We start from the raw sequence: 12340 nt of genomic DNA, 5'->3' as shown, positions 1-12340 counted from the left end.
AGCACCCCCCATAGCAGGAGGGGAAACTGACACACAAGGATTAATTAATTACGTGCCCAAGGTCACATACATCCTCTCTTGCAGAGCTGCTAACAGAACTCAGATCTCTGGGCTCTCAGGCCAGCCCAGAGCCATTCTTCCTCTCTTTCTCTCCCCACCATTTAGGCTAATGCCGTAGGCATGGATGCAATGCTCATCCAGAGGAGAATATCACTCGTTGGGGATATTCTCCCAGCTGGGTTAGTAGGAGACTGCTTGACAAAGAGGCATTCACAGCTAGAATAATCTAATAGCTAGAGATGTGCTGAGTGGTGTTCCCAAAAACAAAACAAAAAAAAATCCATGGGCCTTACCCTCCAGAAGCACTTAGAGGCCCACAGAGATTTTACTAACAGCTGTGCCTTTTGTTAACTGCATAAACTGCCACTGTGGTTTTTACATCTTTCCTAGAGCTACAATTCCTGAAAGCAGTGCTTACTTCGGGGACAGAAGTGCCCAGGGCATCAGTGGCCAGTGGATATGGTGATAGCAGCCTCTCTGCTAATAAGTTAAAGCTCATTCTGAATGAACGTAGCTGACTCCAGGCACCCAGGGGCTGTATTAGGGCAGGGGAGATATTTTTCTCCAAAATTTAAGCTAGTTTCAGACAAAATACATTCAACCAACCCACCTCTAATGGCCTGCATTATTAAAAACATTATTTCACTTTTTTGCATGACAAAGAACATGAGTAATCATTTTGATAACAGTTCTATTCATGATTAACAATAGAAATGCAGTATGCAAATCTGTTCAGACAATCTTTTGGGCACTAGAGCTTAGAAGTGTTACAGTAAATAGGGCTCCTAAAGGTAGGGGACAGAGAGCCTGCAAAAAATTCCCAGGTTTTAATTAGTTGGCAAACCTATTCAAATAGTTTATTAAATATTTAATATTGCCACAACTTTTTTGTTGAATATTTTTTCCAGGTCACATAAAAGGAAATTGATGATGATGGATGATGCTTTGTCATCATCATTTATTACGTGGATTGCGGTAGAATCTAGAAGCCTCAATTATGGACCAGGAGCCCATAGGTGCTGTACAAAACACAAAACAGTCCTTGCCAACAATTCTGTGTATTTCATAAAGACCCTGTATTATGTTATGCTTTCATTTTAACTTTCATCTCCATAATATACCATCCACAGGAAACTAACCTCCTCACCAGCTATTTACGATTCTCCATGGTTGCAAGAACTGTACAGGATGACACAGGTTGAAGTGAGAGTGACTTGGAACACTGGCAAATTGTAGATCTTGACTCTCTGGTGACAACATGGCGACTTTTTAACTGACTATAAAACCAATAGGTTTAACATTAGCTTGGCGTGAATTCCTCAGTCTAGGAACATAACTACAAGAAGTTGTGGGCTTCATAAGTGGATAATGGATTAGAAGACTGAGCCAATGATAAAACAGTGAAACAGAGTGCACTGGGATTTAAGGATTTCAAATAAGACTGTCAAAAATATGTAATAATATTGTCAGATCAATTTGCTGTCGAGTACAGGTGCGATGTGAAAAAATTTCAGTGTGTTTAGCAGAATACGTTCGAGAAACAGTAATTTAGGAGTAACAAATTACAATAAATCAAACTTTAAAATCTGAAAGCATGCAATCTAATAGATATAGAGTGTGACTGAAGAGAATGAGCAAATTTAAGCAATATTATTGAGTTGAGAAAAAGCAAGTTTAACTGCTTTTGAAAGATGATGATCAAAGTCTAGTTAAGTACTGAATCAATAAGACTACCAAGGTTACAGGGAAAAGAGGACTTTGAGTATTGTGCCCGCCTCGCTTCTACTAAGTGTTTCAGGAGTGGCAATAATCTAAGGTGACAGCATGGTATGTAGGGATGGATGTAGATAAAAATGTCCTCCAAATGAGAGAGAGGCATAAGTAGACCTGGTCCGGATTTTTTCACCCAGACAGGTTTCCATCAGTAAATGCCATTTCAAGGGGAACCAAAATTCATGAAATCATATTAAGAAGAAAATGAAAAAATGTCAGAACAGCCTATTTTGACATTTTCAAAACAAACATTTTGATTTTTCATTTTAAAATGACTTTCAAAATTATTTTTTTAATTAAAAGGGTCAAATGAAACTTTTCAAATTCATCAAAGTGATGTGTTTCAATTGAACCTAATGAATTATTTTTATTTTATTTGCCAAAATATTCAAAACTTTGGTTTTTCACCCCAACTTGAGACTAGTTTTTCCTTCAAATCTCAGCTTTTTCAAATGGTGTAAAACCCAATTTCTGACCAGCCTTAGGCATAACCATCTATGATCTCAGGTTTTGCTTGGTAAACGTGTTTTCTCTAGGGTGCCAGGTATTATGGGCCAGATTCTCTGGGGTGCAAGTTAACCTTGGCGCCAGTGAGTCAGGCTTTGGTAAGGTTTGTAGCATTCTGGAAGAGACCATGGCATTTTTAGCTGAGAATGGGTCAACTTGGTATGTGTGTAGGATGCATATGGCTTTAGGATCTTCCTTTTCTGTTCAGAGACGTGACAACATACTTTGACTTGTATCTCCCTCTTCAGAATAAGAATCAACTGGTTTGTTACCTTGCTACCAGGCAATAGCCTTCCAAATAAAAATCAAACATCTCCGAGGATAGCTTCAGCTCCTCTTTCTGATTTGCCAACAGACGTGGGGAAAAAGTCTGATGGTGATGGCTGATCCTAGGCTGAACAGCGCGGGAAGCTCAAGTGCTCTCTTGGTCAGTGGCTCTGAAATTCTCAAGATTTTTCAAAAGTGACCAATGATTTTGGGTGCCTCGGTTACCCGGGGTTCTTTCCACCCACAGCTCTTGGTAACTTTGACTCTGTGCGAGGTGGTGTCAGGAAATAAACCAGGGGAGTCATGGCCGTCCGACCGCGGCACAAACAAGACAACACACGAGTGCTTTCACTTAAAGCTAAACGTTACTTTTAGTCTCAAGCACTTATACACACGTCTGCAACACGTCCGCAAAACACCCCCACCCTTGATAATGACCAAAGCTGGGTGTGGCTCTCGAGTGGCATAGCGGCAGGCTTCCGGTGGCCAAATCTTCCGTCTGCTGGTGGGGACTGCAAGAGGTATCCAGAGGGAGAGTCCAAAAAGCGTCCAACTACCTCAAACTTTTCCCCCGTATTTATACATTAGTAATAGAATGACATGTCCCTTAGAGAAAACTTGTTAAGTAAGCAGTTTCAATAGTCAAACAAGAGCTTTCTTCTGATTATCGATTAACCAGGTGTGGGTTTTTCCAGAGTTTGCAGCTTTCAGGCCCCAATAGACATCCCTGGGGCACGTCCTGCTCTTCTAAGATGCAGCCACTTCAACACAATTCTTATCAGGAAGGACGGGGGTCAAGCTGCCCTCTCTGTGGCACCCAAAGACCCCCCTCCCCTCTTGGTTAAACTGAGACTGCTGAATGGCCAATTTACAGCCTGCTGACTTGGCTGCTTTCAGCAATAGGCCATAGTGGTTTCAGGCACTTGACTGGTTTGCCAAAGTCTCTCCGTACACCTCCATTTTTGGATGCCCAACGTGATGCATTTGAAAAGGGGGCTGATTTTCAGACGGCAGGAGCTCAGAACTTTCTGAAAATCAGGAGGCCCATTAAAGCTGTCTCAAGTTGTGAACAAAAAACACCAAAAGCACAAAAAAAAATCTCACTGGTCACTTCTGGATTCTTGCTTCACCTTGTCCTGTTAGCCGGAGTCAGCAATGCAGACCCACAGCCACGGAGCACGCGAGAGTGGCACAACTTTTCCAAACCAGCTGCCCAGGCGGGATGTTCTTGGTCTGAAATCAGAGAGTTTTCCTTCTGCTAGGCAGCCTGCCTGCCACAGCTGACGAGCCACACCTGCCTGACAGAGGCACAGAAAGGGGAAGTGACTTGCCCAAGATAACCCACCAGTCCGTCTTAGAGCCACGAGCAGAACCCACATCTCCTGAGTCTCCCTCCTGCACCACCTCCACTGACCATGCCGCTTCCCTCTACTAGCCCCGAGGTTCGTGCTCTTTGCAGGCCAGTTTCCAGCTGAACTCAGGTTGCTGCCAAAGCGAATCTAGAACTAATTGGCTTAAAAATGACTTATCGTGTCTTGAAGGAAACAGGTCAAACACCTATAAATACTTGCTGAGTGGCAGAAAACCAGAGTTAAAGGGCTGAAATTTGTGCAAGCCTCTTTCCAGATACTTATGTTTAAGAACAAACCTTTTCTGTTCTGAGTCTAAGCAAATCAAACCACCATTGCCAATTAACAGACGCAAGCCAGCATCAGGAAATTGGTTTGAGAGAAACGCTCTGTAGATAGAAAAGGAGGACTTGTGGCACCTTAGAGACTAACAAATTTATTTGAACATAAGTTTTTGTGAGCTACAGCTCACTTCATCGGATGCATTCAGTGGAAAATACAGTGGGGAGATTTATATACACAGAGAACATGAAACAATGGGTGTTACCATACACACTGTAACGAGAGAGTGATCAGGTAAGGTGAGCTATTACCAGCAGGAGAGCGGGGGGGGGCGGGGAGGGAGGGGAACCTTTTGTAGTGATAATCAAGGTGGGCCATTTCCAGCAGTTGACAAGAACGTCTGAGGAACAGTGCGGGGGAAATAAACATGGGGAAATAGTTTTACTTTGTGTAATGACCCATCCACTCCCAGTCTTTATTCAAGCCTAAGTTAATTGTATCCAGTTTGCAAATTAATTCCAGTTCAGCAGTCTCTCGTTGGAGTCTGTTTTTGAAGTTTTTTTGTTGAAGAATTGCCACTTTTAGGTCTGTAATCAAGTGACCAGAGAGATTGAAGTGTTCTCCAACTGGTTTTTGAATGTTATAATTCTTGACATCTGATTTGTGTCCATTTATTCTTTTACGTAGAGACTGTCCAGTTTGACCAATGTACATGGCAGAGGGGCATTGCTGGCACATGATGGCATATATCACATTGGTGGATGTGCAGGTGAACCAGCCTCTGATAGTGTGACTGATGTGATTAGGCCCTGTGATGGTGTCCCCTGAATAGATATGTGGACGCAGTTGGCAATGGGCTTTGTTGCAAGGATCGGTTCCTGGGTTAGTGGTTCTGTTGTGTGGTGTGGTGTGTGGGACACCATCACAGGGCCTAATCACATCAGCCACACTATCAGAGGCTCGTTCACCTGCACATCTACCAATGTGATCGATGCCATCATGTGCCAGCAATGTCCCTCTGCCATGTACATTGGCCAAACTGGACAGTCTCTACGTAAAAGAATAAATGGACACAAATCAGACGTCAAGAATTTTAACATTCATAAACCAGTCTTTGGGAGCCATAGCAACTTGCCAGTGCAGTCATCGGCATTGCAAAGACTGTACACCAGTGCTGGGCAAAGACAAACCTTTTGGTCCCAAATAAGAACACTGAGCAGCCGAATACATCACCTTCAGTCAGAGGGAAGACTTACTGTTTAAAATAGAATCTGGCTTTATAGGCTGCTTTTCATACTCATGGTATCTCCCAAGACACTTTAAAAAATAATGAGTAAGATGCTGGACCCCGAGTACAATGACTCTGCAAGTGAGCATATCAGCTGTTACCCTTTCAGTAACAGTAACCTAGAATGTTAGTACCTCTTTTAAATTGGTGAAAGTTGCCCAGCGCAAGGTTACCATCTGCACTTTTAAATAGCATGGTAGGATGCAATGACTTCTTCTGGGAAATCCACCAGATCCAGGGAGAGGGGACCTTGAGTTAATGTTTTATGTACAAGAGGGCACCTCTTTCAACATGGCACCACTTAGTTCTGTCCATGCTGGAGTCACCCAAGCCTACCTCACATTCCATCCAAAGGCCCTCCCGCACGTCTGAAAAGGTTAGTGTGCCCTTGATACTTTTATTTCCACTCGTTAGAAGGATGGCATTTTTAACATGCTGAAATTCACACCTGAACCAAGAGACAATACAGGACATATGTATCACTTAAGGCCTAGAGAATGTGGATTTCAGCCACAATGCACAACTCACCTAGCAGGGCACTATAGTGAAATTACTGGTGTAACAACAGGAATCAGAAGCCACATTCTTCTGGACCAGATGGGAAAATGCTATAAGCAGAGTTGTCTTGATTATTGTATTGGTTGTCAGTCAAGTCCAGTACAGAGTAGGTTGGCAAATCGTGTTGGTTGTTTTATCCTGTGAGATCATGTCTGACATTGCCTTAGAGGCACGGGAGCAAAACAATGATTGATAACATCAATCGCAGCAAGCAGAGACCAAGTAAAAACATAAAAGAAAGTTTGTCTACATCAATTGAAAGAAGCAGGTCATTAGCTATCGTTATCAAACTCGAGTGGTATATAGTGAACCAGGTTACAAAAGTAAATAACCGTGCCTACGTTTCTCTGATCACTGCCATTTTTTCTGACTTAACTTTGAATATATTTGTTACTGGGCATTCATGACTGCAGCACCTCTCCTCTTCCCAACTGCACATCCCTTTGACAATCGTAGCAATTACTTATACAGAATAGTAACGGGCGGGTGGGGGGAGGGGGAAGTATTTCATGGATTTTAGCAATTTACCACCTTTCAGTGCAATTTAGCACCTGGAATCAAGGATCGAGCAGCATGTGACCTGCAGTGCTCCACAGCCACCAAAAAGGGATCCTAGTTAGGGGACCATTCACTGGTTGAAAATCAAAGGAATATTTTTCCATTCAATGAGAGCAGGTGCTATAGCTCCACGCCGCTAATGCCCCACAGACAGCTACTCGGGTTCAGAAGCAGCATACCGTTCCTTCTAGTATGTTGTGCATCTTTTTACTCAGCAAGAGAGACAAAGAATTTCACTTTTCTCCTGTCGCGCGAAATCTCTTTCCCCAGCAATCCTTTGCTTCAGTTTCCCCCTTTCAAATGTGGGTCACAAGCAGTTTTGCTGACTTAACGTTTTGCTGCAGCATATTTTACTCAGATGCAGAGTCTGTCGGTGTGGCTCCTGTGTCCCTCTCTTTTCAGCTTGGGGTTGGAATCATTCCACAAAGATGTGTAGATTACCCAATTTCTGCCAGGATTTCGATGGAAAATGCACTGTCAGTTCTGATTTCTCTCATCACCATCTCAAATGGGCAGAAAAGGACAACTAAACTGGCAATCAGTTTCCAACAAGAGAAGGTCAAAACAGACTCTGCCTCATGTGAAGAACTGTCAGCTATTATGACAACGCCCTAATAGCTCAAGCTAGCAGAGCAGGACATTTAATGTGCAGGTTGGAAGAGCGCTCACCTACGGAGTTCAGCCCCGGGGGTTCCGGTCTGATGGTGAAACTCACCCCAATGCAGACAGCTCACACGAGAGCCAATATACCAGTTAAGCTCTGTGTTAATGGCTCCCCTTAAGTGGCTCATAGGACCCTATATGAACTCTGTTCACCTTGGTGAATTTCACCCTAATTATTTTTATACAGCACACTACAGAACATGTACGTAATGATGGGTGGTTAGCAGGGATTGAAACCAGGATCTCGATCTAAAAGCAGGTGCATCTACTGTACGAGCTAACATCCGTACTCCCATAGCAAATGTATAAACCTTGTCACGTGGATGCACCCGTCTCGGGGACAAAGAGCCATGCACTGTTAATGTGGGTTACACATACATCATTATATTAGCTGTCTGGAATGTACCTTCCAGCAAATCCCTGCCCAAATGATAGGAAAGATTTGGAGCTGCTGAGGGGTTATTCTAAGGGCTGAGCCTTAAAAGATACTGAAAGCTTTAAAACTCATCATTAATGAGCAACGTGTGCTGTTCGTAGCTATCAAATAATATAAACCTAAAAATAAAGCTATTCCTTCCCTAAGAACTGACGCCCATAAAAAGAACAAACAATTATTGTGAGTCCACCTATAAGCACCAGCACAGACAACTATGGGAGTTAGTAAAAAGAAAAGGAGGACTTGTGGCACCTTAGAGACTAACAAATTTATTTGAGCACAAGCTTTCGTGAGCTACAGCTCACTTCATCGGATGCATTCAGTGGAAAATACAGTGGGGAGATTTATATACACAGAGAACATGAAACAGTGGGTGTTACCATACATACTGCAATGAGAGAGATTAGGTAAGGTGAGCTATTACCAGCAGGAAAGTGCGGGGGAGGGGGGAGGGGACCTTTTGTAGTGATAATCAAGGTGGGCCATTTCCAGCAGTTAGTCTCTAAGGTGTCACAAGTCTTCCTTTTCTTTTTGCGGATACAGACTAACACGGCTGCTACTCTGAAACCTATGGGAGTTAGTGTGTAGCTTAATTGAGGGTTAGATAGAACATAAGACAGAGCAGCAGCAGAAAAAGCAGATCAGGTATTTGAAACTTTTCTACAAAAACACTGATAGGGAAAAATTCACCCCTGTGCACGGGACCAGCAAAAGGCATAGACACTGTTTAGGATCGCTGAAAAGGTTCTAAGTGCAACAATAAATACGAGAATGGGAACTTAACAGCCAGGCTAATCTGAGTGCATAGCTGACAATGGTTGTATTTCCAGTTTACATGATTACAGATCCAGAATGGAAGAGTCACCCTTGTTCAAAGCACCACTCTCAGCTTCTCTATCTGCAGGGGAAAGAGGCTGTAGATATTGTAGACAATTTTAATTCAGCCACTGAGCAAAGAAAGTGTTGCTATTCATCTGTTTGGCAGGGGGGAGGATTAAAACCCCCAGAACTTCCTTGCCCCTGGCTAGAAAGCATGATATCAAAGAGAATGGCTACAAATTACTTACTTTGCCTGTTTACTGAACACAAGATTATGCAGTCCCCCATGTCATACAAAACAGCATTTGATCTAAATGTTAGCAAGCTTAGTGTTGTCACAAATTTTATCATGCATTAAAACTCAATATCTGAACCCCTCTCTGCACCCAGAAGGCGACTGATATTGAACTGAAGCCTTCTCGTGCAGCTACAAAATAAACCCTTAAACCCAGCTGTAAATGGAAAAACACAAAACTCCTTTGGCTGATTGCGTTGTTTTCAGTTCACTAGATTCTGCCTGTGGGCCTCCCCCCGCAGCACACGCGCACCAGGCGAGGTGCTGTTCTAACATAAGCCAATAACTTTTAGGAAGTGGAAAGCCGAGACTGCTGAATAGACTATATTACCATCGGAATCTGTTTGAGTCACTCAGCAGGTTTTTCCAACAGCTCCTCAGACTCCAGTTGCTTTCAGACCCGTTTGGGAATGTCAGTGCAATGTCAGGGTGTAATGATTCATTATTTTTCAGATCTAAGGGCATGTGAATATAATTGTAGTTTTGAAAACTATTATGAGCACTTATTTGCATTTTTAACATGGGGAAGTACTGTTATGCAAATCTAACAATTCAAAAAATCATCAGCTCCTAAAAAGGCCCCATTTTGCTATTACCTTTTAAAACCACACTCCCACACCCCTGCATGGAGTTCTGACATATGTTGCCAAGGCTTGAGATTCTTCCCCTCATCTTATTTCTAAATGCTACAGAAAAAACTGCAGCTGAAGAATAATTAGCAGATCATTTATGTTAATCAGATGAGCTCAGTGGCAAAATAAGTCATCTAAAGAACTCTGTCTTAGCTGTGACCAGAGCACGGTCACCGCCGCAAAGAAGATTACACAATACAGCCACAAAGAGCTTTTCTGAATCATTCTCATGGAGCTGCCCATTGCACCTAGCAATTACCGGTTTTCTTCACACCCATGGCCCTTGGTGCTGCTGCAGTGTCACCTGTGGGCCGTAAAGCTGGCCAAGGCCATGGGGGAAATCCCCAGCTGGTGTACAGCTAGCACAGCCAGCTCTAGTTCACTCCTCCTGGCCAGCTCATCCCAGCGTAACAGCATGCCCAGGGGAGAGCCAGAGTGTACTGCACTCAAGTAATCCAGCGGGCAAAGTGGCCTCTTGGGCCAGAGAGACAGGAGGATTACGGCACTAGTCACAGACCCGGCTCAATTCTCTGTTCCACTGCAAGCTTCCGAAAGATCAGTGTGGAAAAGAGAGAGGACTCAGCCAAGCTGGAAAAGAGAGAGGACTCAGCCAAGATGACTAAGTCAGGGAGGCAACCCTATGCTCTGGGTACCCCCAAGGCTCCGAGTACCAGATGCTGGGACTGGACGACAGGGGACGGCTCACTCAATGACTGCCTGTTCTGTGCATTCCCTCTGATGCGTCCGGCATTGGCCATTGTGAGAATAGAAGACACAAGGCTGGATGGGCCGCCGGCCTGACCCAGTGTGGCCATTCTTATGTTCCTGTTTGATGGTGAACCGTGGCCACTGGGAGCCCTGCAAATGTAAGCAAACTGTCTGGCGGCCCGACAGCGGATTACCCTAATGGGCCACATGCGGCCCGCAGGTTGCCCACCACTGCTCTAGCATCAGGACTCCATGCTTTGATTCTCTTGGTTAGGCCAGGTGGACATGGGAAATATGCAGCCACAGAACCTCATAGACACACTTTGTTCATATTGGGTCATTAGATATTTATCCTGAGGAATGAAAAAAAATGTAAAGAAATGAGATTGGCTGTATGCAACACTGACTTTTCAAACGCTAGTGATGACAAAAGATTCAAAAAAATTAATTGGCTGTTGTTTTTTGTTTTAAAACCACAAAGCACTAGCTTACTGGTTTTGCATTGTAATTTGCTGTCTCCTGCAAAGATTGCTTGGTATCTGAATCAATGCAAAGAACATTGTTTGCAAAAAACACATGAACAGTGTGAAATTCATGAATTATGCATCTATCTATAGCATAGGATGACAAGCAAAATTTGTTCTCAAGACCAAATTTCCTGTATTCGCTAGATCCAGTCATACAAATACTCCTTATGCAAAAAATAAATTAGATTCACTGGATTAACACAAAGGGTGTGAAGCAGAAACCTGGCCCGATCCTATGCAGAAACGAAAGCCCCTAATCAGACCGCACAGAAGTCAATGGAGCCCCACCAATGCCATTCTAAAAGCAGGACTTCCCTAGTCATAATCAAACGTGCAAAATCCATGTGAAGATCTGCTGCCTGATTTCATATTTTGGCAAATGTCTTCTCCATATTCCCCCTAAAATCTGTCTTCACTACAAAATAATTCCTTCCTTCTTACTATTGTAAGAGGATAAATGCTATTGGCAGTACATTCCAAATACAGGGTTACGCAGCAGTTGGTTTTACTCAGGTAGAATAAATAGTTGCTGATCTTATAGAAAAATTCAAGTATTTGGCAATTGCAAAAATGATGCATTAGCAAACAGGATTTTTTTTTCTGATTTGGCTGGGATGTGTTAAAAAACATAAATTATGTCCAAAAATTGAAAGATTTGAGAAGAATTACCCATCTGGTCTGACAATAAGTTTGGATGTATTCTAGTAGTAGTTTACAGTTCTCCAGCTGAGTGTATAACAGTTAGGTAGGCAAGGAGTTTCAGAACAGAAATATGAATGGCACAAGTAAACACACTGGGCCAGATCCGCAGTCCGTGCTTTGGCCTCGCTGCAGCACTCCCACAAAGCAAAGGGGCGGGAAGTCTGCCCTGCCCTGGGCAGCTGAGAATTTCCTCAATATGGGAGTACTGAGACTCCTTGGCTGGCATAGATCCAACATGGCTGGCTAGACTATCTTCTCCTGGCCCTCCTGGTGCAGGGGGTATGTCAAAAGGGGAAGGGGCATGATCGTTCTTGCTCATTGAATTTAATGGAAGCTGGTGGCAAACCCATCAGATAGTATCACTTCCTGCCCCCACGCCATGAACACTGACAAGTCACTAAAACTTCTGTGCCTTGTAAATGCTGCAACCATGAGGGTGAATGTGGGGAGTAAGGGAGAGGCGGGTTCCTTGTGAGGGTGTTCAGCCCGGGAGCTGGATGTGCCTAGGAGTGAGGCAGAGGAGATCTGGGTGTACAGAAAGGGGAGCTGGGGGTACCTACCCAAGTCATGTCTAACCTTACAGTAGTGCAAACCTGCCCACTTGAGGAGGAGCAGGCTGAAGGCCAGTTAATATTTTATCTGAACGGAATCCATTGCTAGTAGAAATTTTACCTCTGCTTTCCTGTCCAGCCTATTACGGTGGGATGTTCTTGGCCCCACTTCTCTGATTACTTTCTGCCTTTTGTTCTGTGAAGCTTTAGATGTTTTTAAATGAGATGAACTCCTCACTGAATGGTTACATGAACCAACGCCCCACTCCAGCTCTTGCAAGCCTTGAGCTGTTGCAGAGGGGTCTGCTGCAGAGCCCGCCGGCCAAGCAATGCTTGTCCTGCTTTCAGTGGTCTCTGAAGTGAGA

This window comes from Natator depressus, chromosome 7 (genome assembly GCF_965152275.1).
Source record: "Natator depressus isolate rNatDep1 chromosome 7, rNatDep2.hap1, whole genome shotgun sequence".
Lineage (NCBI taxonomy): Eukaryota > Metazoa > Chordata > Testudines > Cheloniidae > Natator > Natator depressus.
This window is presented reverse-complemented; position numbering follows the sequence as displayed.